Source organism: Engystomops pustulosus, chromosome 2 (assembly GCF_040894005.1).
Source record: "Engystomops pustulosus chromosome 2, aEngPut4.maternal, whole genome shotgun sequence".
Lineage (NCBI taxonomy): Eukaryota > Metazoa > Chordata > Amphibia > Anura > Leptodactylidae > Engystomops > Engystomops pustulosus.
The window spans coordinates 1,373,107-1,380,549 of NC_092412.1; the positions used below are offsets into that span (position 1 = coordinate 1,373,107).

General features: G+C 47.5%; 1 long non-coding RNA gene across 1 annotated transcript; it reads left to right on the forward strand.

Annotated features, from left to right (window-relative positions):
* The first annotated feature begins 235 nt into the window (after positions 1-235).
* LOC140116377 (uncharacterized) lies at positions 236-5,352 on the forward strand. Its single transcript, XR_011852742.1, has 4 exons — positions 236-408; positions 1,498-1,596; positions 2,965-3,063; positions 4,658-5,352. It is a non-coding gene; the product is annotated as an uncharacterized lncRNA (long non-coding RNA).
* Positions 5,353-7,443: the final 2,091 nt, after the last annotated feature.

The following is a 7,443-nucleotide window of genomic DNA, read 5'->3' on the forward strand; positions in this document are numbered from 1 at the left end:
AGCATTAGTAGTCGGGTCTGGGGTCTCCAGCATTAGGAGTCGGGTCTGGGGTCTCCAGCAATAGTAGTCGGGTCTGGGGTCTTCCTTAATATCCTGAACAATGGGACAATGGGATCCAATTGACTCCTCTATCTCAGATTTTTTGCATCACATTGTGATAAGTGGTTTTAGCAATTTCTAAAATCCATGTCCCCGAGCTAAACAAACCCCAAGCCCCTATTTACGGCTTCCATTTCTTCTATTCTCTTTTTTCAATGAAGAATGTAGTTTATGCGATTTTCTTTGTGTGTCTGACTATAAATCTTCCAGAAACTCCAGCGATGCTTGGTCCTCCGCTGACTGTTTGGGGAAGCCTCAGTAGCGCCTCCAATTGGTTGAAGCAAACCACAAAGGATTTGAATTAAAATGGTGAGTGCCAAACAAGGGGTCTCCCGCATTAGTAGTCAGGAATGGGGTCTCCAGCATTAGTAGTCAGGTCTGGGGTCTCCAGCATTAGTAGTCAGGTCTGGGGTCTCCAGCATTAGTAGTCAGGTCTGGAGTCTCCAGCATTAGTAGTCAGGTCTGGGGTCTCCAGCATTAGTAGTCAGGTCTGGAGTCTCCCGCATTAGTAGTCAGGTCTGGGGTCTCCAGCATTAGTAGTCAGGTATGGGGTCTCCAGCGTTATTAGTCAGATCTGGGCTCTCCAGCATTAGTAGTTAGGTCTGGGGTCTCCAGCATTAGTAGTTAGGTCTGGGGTCTCCAGCATTAGTAGTCAAGTCTGGGGTCTCCAACATTAGTAGTCAGGTCTGGGGTCTCCAGCATTGGTAGTCAGGTCTGGGGTCTCCAGCATTAGTAGTCAGGTCTGGGGTCTCCAGCATTAGTAGTCAGATCTTGGGTCTCCAGCATTAGTAATCAGGTCTGGGGTCTCCAGCATTAGTAGTCAGGTCTGGGGTCTCCAGCATTGGTAGTCAGGTCTGGGGTCTCCAGCATTAGTAGTCAGGTCTGGGGTCTCCAGCAATAGTAGTCTGGTCTGGGGTCTCCAGCATTATTAGTCAGATCTGGGGTCCCCAGCATTAGTAGTCTGGTCTGGGGTCTCCAGCATTAGTAGTCGGGTCTGGGGTCTCCAGCATTAGTAGTCAGGTCTGGGGTCTCCAGCATTAGTAGTCTGGTCTGGGGTCTCCAGCATTATTAGTCAAATCTGGGGTCCTCAGCATTAGTCGTCGGGTCTGGGGTCTCCAGCATTTGTAGTCGGGTCTGGGGTCTCCAGCAATAGTAGTCGGGTCTGGGGTCTCCCGTAATATGCTGAACAATGGGACAAGGGGATCCAATTGACTCCTCTATCTCAGATTTTTTGCATCACATTGTGATAAGTGGTTTTAGCAATTTCCCAAATCCACGTCCCCGAGGTAAACAAACCCCAAGCCCCTATTTACGGCTTCTATTTCTTCTATTCTCTTTTTTCAATGAAGAATGTAGTTTATGCGATTTTCTTTGTGTGTCTGACTACAAATCTTCCAGAAACTCCAGCGATGCTTGGTCCTCCGCTGACTGTTTGGGGAAGCCTCAGTAGCGCCTCCAATTGGTTGAAGCAAACCACAAAGGATTTGAATTAAAATGGTGAGTACCAAACAAGGGGTCACCAGCATTAGTAGTCAGGAATGGGGTCTCCAGCATTAGTAGTCAGGTCTGGGGTCTCCAGCATTAGTAGTCAGGTCTGGGGTCTCCAGCATTAGTAGTCAGGTCTGGGGTCTCCAGCATTAGTAGTCATGTCTGGAGTCTCCCGCATTAGTAATCAGGTCTGGGGTCTCCAGCATTAGTAGTCAGGTATGGGGTCTCCAGCGTTATTAGTCAGATCTGGGCTCTCCAGCATTAGTAGTCAGGTCTGGGGTCTCCAGCATTGGTAGTCAGGTCTGGGGTCTCCAGCATTAGTAGTCAGGTCTGGGGTCTCCAGCATTAGTAGTCATGTCTGGAGTCTCCCGCATTAGTAATCAGGTCTGGGGTCTCCAGCATTAGTAGTCAGGTATGGGGTCTCCAGCGTTATTAGTCAGATCTGGGCTCTCCAGCATTAGTAGTCAGGTCTGGGGTCTCCAGCATTAGTAGTCTGGTCTGGGGTCTCCAGCATTAGTAGTCAGGAATGGGGTCTCCAGCATTAGTAGTCAGGTCTTGGGTCTCCAGCATTAGTAGTCAGGTCTGGGGTCTCCAGCATTAGTAGTCAGGTCTGGGGTCTCCAGCATTAGTAGTCAGGTCTGGGGTCTCCAGCATTAGTAGTCAGGTCTGGAGTCTCCCGCTTTAGTAGTCAGGTCTGGGGTCTCCAGCATTAGTAGTCAGGTATGGGGTCTCCAGCGTTATTAGTCAGATCTGGGCTCTCCAGCATTAGTAGTTAGGTCTGGGGTCTCCAGCATTAGTAGTCAAGTCTGGGGTCTCCAGCATTAGTAGTCAGGTCTGGGGTCTCCAGCATTAGTAGTCAGATCTGGGGTCTCCAGCATTAGTAATCAGGTCTGGGGTCTCCAGCATTAGTAGTCAGGTCTGGGGTCTCCAGCATTGGTAGTCAGGTCTGGGGTCTCCAGCATTAGTAGTCAGGTCTGGGGTCTCAAGCATTAGTAGTCTGGTCTGGGGTCTCCAGCATTGTTAGTCAAATCTGGGGTCCCCAGCATTAGTAGTCTGATCTGGGGTCTCCAGGATTAGTAGTCAGATCTGGGGTCTCCAGCATTAGTGGTCGGGTCTGGGGTCTCCAGAAATAGTAGTCGGGTCTGGGGTCTCCCTTAATACCCTGAACAATGGGACAATGGGATCCAATTGACTCCTCTATCTCAGATTTTTGCATCACATTGTGATAAGTGGTTTTAGCAATTTCCAAAATCCATGTCCCCGAGCTAAACAAACCCCAAGCCCCTATTTACGGCTTCTATTTCTTCTATTCTCTTTTTTCAATGAAGAATGTAGTTTATGCGATTTTCTTTGTGTGTCTGACTATAAATCTTCCAGAAACTCCAGCGATGCTTGGTCCTCCGCTGACTGTTTGGGGAAGCCTCAGTAGCGCCTTCAATTGGTTGAAGCAAACCACAAAGGATTTGAATTAAAATGGTGAGTGCCAAACAAGGGGTCTCCCGCATTAGTAGTCAGGAATGGGGTCTCCAGCATTAGTAGTCAGGTCTGGGGTCTCCAGCATTAGTAGTTGGGTTAGGGGTCTCCAGCATTAGTAGTCAGGTCTGGGGGTCTCCAGCATTAGTAGTCAGGAATGGGGTCTCCAGCATTGGTAGTCAGGTCTGGGGTCTCCAGCATTAGTAGTCAGGTCTGGAGTCTCCAGCATTAGTAGTCAGGTCTTGGGTCTCCAGCATTAGTAGTCAGGTCTGGGGTCTCCAGCATTAGTAGTCTGGTCTGGGGTCTCCAGCATTAGTAGTCGGATCTGGGGTCTCCAGCATTAGTAGTCAGGTCTGGGGTATCCAGCTTTAGTATTCGGGTCTGGGATCTCCAGCATTAGTAGTCAAGTCTGGGGTCTCCAGCATTATTAGTCAGATCTGGGGTCTCCAGCATTAGTAGTTAGGTCTGGGGTCTCCAGCATTAGTAGTCAGGTCTGGGGTCTCCAGCATTAGTAGTCAGGAATGGGGTCTCCAGCATTATTAGTCAGGTCTGGGGTCTCCAGCATTAGTAGTCAGGAATGGGGTCTCCAGCATTAGTAGTCAGGTCTGGGGTCTCCAGCATTAGTAGTCAGGTCTGGGGTCTCCAGCATTAGTAGTCGGGTCTGGGATCTCCAGCATTAGTAGTTAGGTCTGGGGTCTCCAGCATTAGTAGTCAGGTCTCGGGTCTCCAGCATTAGTAGTCAGGAATGGGGTCTCCAGCATTAGTAGTCAGGTCTGGGGTCTCCAGCATTAGTAGTCAGGAATGGGGTCTCCAGCATTAGAAGCCAGGTCTGGGGTCTCCAGCATTAGTAGATGGGTCTGGGGTCTCCAGCATTAGTAGTCGGGTCTGGGGTCTCCAGCATTAGTAGTCAGATCTGGGGTTCCAAGCATTAGTAGTCTTGTCTGGGGTCTCCAGCATTAGTAGTCGGGTCTGGGGTCTCCAGCATTAGTAGTCGCGTCTGGGGTCTCCAGCATTAGTAGTCGGGTCTGGGGTCTCCAGCATTAGTAGTCTGGTCTTGGGTCTCCAGCATTAGTAGTCAGGTCTGGGGTCCCCAGCATTAGTAGTCTGGTCTGGGGTCTCCAGCATTAGTAGTCGGGTCTGGGGTCTCCAGCATTAGTAGTCAGGTCTGGGGTCTCCAGCATTAGTAGTCGGGTCTGGGGTCTCCAGCATTATTAGTCAGATCTGGGGTCCCCAGCATTAGTAGTCTGGTCTGGGGTCTCCAGCATTAGTAGTCAGATCTGGGGTCTCCAGCATTAGTGGTCGGGTCTGGGGTCTCCAGCATTAGTAGTCGGGTCTGGGGTCTCCAGCAATAGTAGTCGGGTCTGGGGTCTCCCTTAGTATCCTGAACAATGGGACAATGGGATCCAATTGACTCCTCTATCTCAGATTTTTTGCATCACATTGTGATAAGTGGTTTTAGCAATTTCCAAAATCCATGTCCCCGAGCTAAACAAACCCCAAGCCCCTATTTACGGCTTCTATTTCTTCTATTCTCTTCTTTCAATGAAGAATGTAGTTTATGCGATTTTCTTTGTGTGTCTGACTATAAATCTTCCAGAAACTCCAGCGATGCTTGGTCCTCCGCTGACTGTTTGGGGAAGCCTCAGTAGCGCCTCCAATTGGTTGAAGCAAACCACAAAGGATTTGAATGACAATGGTGAGTACTGGAGGAGGTAAGTGGGAGGGATAGCGGACAGACTGGACTGGACAATGGGACTCGGATTGTAACTTTGGGCTCTGCTTAGGGCTCCGTCAACTGAATAAACTTCTCCATGTTAGTGTAATGAAGCTCTATGGCCCCAAATCGCCTAGAGAAGGGGCCGGGGACTGTGGGGGATTTCGGTGGTTCGCCTATTTGTAAAAGGCAGTTTCTGGCGATTGGCCCCCTCCTTTCTGGGCGGCCACCTAAGGGTGGGCTCAGCTAGGGGAAGTGGGCCGCCCTACGGCTATAAAAGTTCGAGGACACCTGGGGGGGGGGGCTCTTTCCTTCTACCTACAGGATCAACAAGGTGTGAAGTCAATCAGGTGTAAAGTAATTTTATTTTCAGGTGGTTTCTCGGTTTTGCTGTTCTCTTGTTTTATCTTAGATGTCACAGCAAGGGCGGAGGATATACATGCCCGAAGGCGAGGAAGACACCCACATGACGGCTGTCCGGGGGCAGCCACCATCACGGGAGAGGAGCTCCATACAATCAAGCCAGGCGGGCATTAAAATTATATTCTTTTGATTATTGTTTACAAACATTTTAACTTGTTAAAAAAGTTTACAAAGTTAAATTATATCTAAATAAAAATTGCTGTGGCCGACCCACTTTCCCAAACCAAGAACATTTCTCCGTTTTTTTCTATTTTGAGATGGTTTTTAACTCGGGGGTTTTATTAAAATGTGATTGTGGAGGATAGAAGGAACTTGGATGTAAATCCACTGCAATCACTAATCTCATTAGTAGTCTGGTCTGGGGTCTTCTGTATTAGTAGTCTGGTCTGGGATCTTCAGTATTAGTAGTCTGGTCTGGGATCTTCAGTATTAGTAGTCTGTCCTGGGCTCTTCTGTATTAGTAGTCTGGTCTGGGATCTTCAGTATTAGTAGTTTGGTCTGGGATCTTCAGTATTAGTAGTTTGGTCTGGGATCTTCAGTATTAGTAGTCTGGTCTGAGCTCTTCAGTATTAGTAGTCTGGTCTGGGATCTTCAGTATTAGTAGTCTGGTCTGGGATCTTCAGTATTAGTAGTCTGGTCTGGGATCTTCAGTATTAGTAGTCTGGTCTGGGATCTTCGGTATTAGTAGTCTGGTCTGGGATCTTCAGTATTAGTAGTCTGGTCTGGGATCTTCAGTATTAGTAGTCTGGTCTGGGATCTTCAGTATTAGTAGTCTGGTCTGGGGTCTTCAGTATTAGTAGTCTGGTCTGGGGTCTTCAGTATTAGTAGTCTTGTCTGGGCTCTTCAGTATTAGTAGTCTGGTCTGGGCTCTTCATTATTAGTAGTCCAGTCTGTGGTCTTCTGTATTAGTAGTCTGGTCTGGGGTCTTCAGTATTAGTAGTCTGGTCTGGGGTTTTCAGTATTAGTTGTCTGATCTGGGCTCTTCTGTATCAGTAGTCTGGTCTGGGCTCTTCTGTATCAGTAGTCTGGTCTGGGCTCTTCAGTATTAGTAGTCTTGTTATGGGCTCTTCAGTATTAGTAGTCTGGTCTGGGCTCTTCAGTATTAGTAGTCCAGTCTGTGGTCTTCTGTATTAGTAGTCTGGTCTGAGCTCTTCAGTATTAGTAGTCTGGTCTGGTCTCTTCAGTATTAGTTGTCTGATCTGGGCTCTTCAGTATTAGTAGTCTGGTCTGGGCTCTTCAGTATTAGAAGTTTGGTCTTGGATCTTCTGTATTAGTAGTCTGATCTGGGGTCTTCTGTATTAGTAGTCTGATCTGGGCTCTTTAGTATTAGTAGTCTGGTCAGGGGTCTTCAGTATTAGTAGTCTGAACAGGGGTCTTCTGAATTAGTAGTCTGTTCTGGGGTCTTCTGTATTTGTAGTCTGGTCTGGGTTATTCAGTATTAGTTGTCTGATCTGGGCTCTTCAGAATTAGTAGTCTGATCTGGGGTCTTCTGTATTAGTAGTCTGGTCTGGGCTCTTCAATATTAGTTGTCTGGTTTGGGCTCTTCAGTATTAAAAGTTTGGTCTTGGGTCTCCTGTATTAGTTGTCTGAACTGGGGTCTTCAGTAATAGTAGTCTGGTCCTGGGTCTTCAGTATTAGTAGTCTGTACTAGGGTCTTCAGTATTCGTAGTCTGATCTGGGCTCTTCAGTATTAGAAGTCTGATCTGGGCTCTTCAGTATTAGTAGTCAGGTCTACGGTCTCCAGCATTAATAGTCAGGTCTAGAGTCTCCAGCATTAGTAGTTGGTTCTGGGGTCTCCAGTATTAGTAGTCAGGTCTGGGGTCTCCAGTATTAGTAGTCAGGTCTGGAGTGTTTAGTATTAGTAGTCAGGTCTGGAGTCTCCATCATTAGTAGTCTGCTCTGCGGTCTCCAGCTTTAGGAGCCTGGGCTAGGGTCTCCAGCTTTAGTATTAGGGTCTTGGGTCTCTAGCAATAATAGTCGGGTCTGGGGTCTCCAGCATTAGTTTATCATAGTTTATTTTCATAGTATATATGGTTGAAAAAAGACACTTGTCCTCCAAGTTCAACCAAGTTTGGAATTCCTAACGCTATAATGTTAACAAATGAAAATAAGTGTAACTGCGAGGGAGTTGTATATTTAATAATTTGCTTGTGCTCTTGTCTTTTTATTATAATGTGATTGTGGAGGATAGAAGGACCTTGGATGTAATTCCACTGCGATCACTAATCTCATTAGTAGTCTGACCT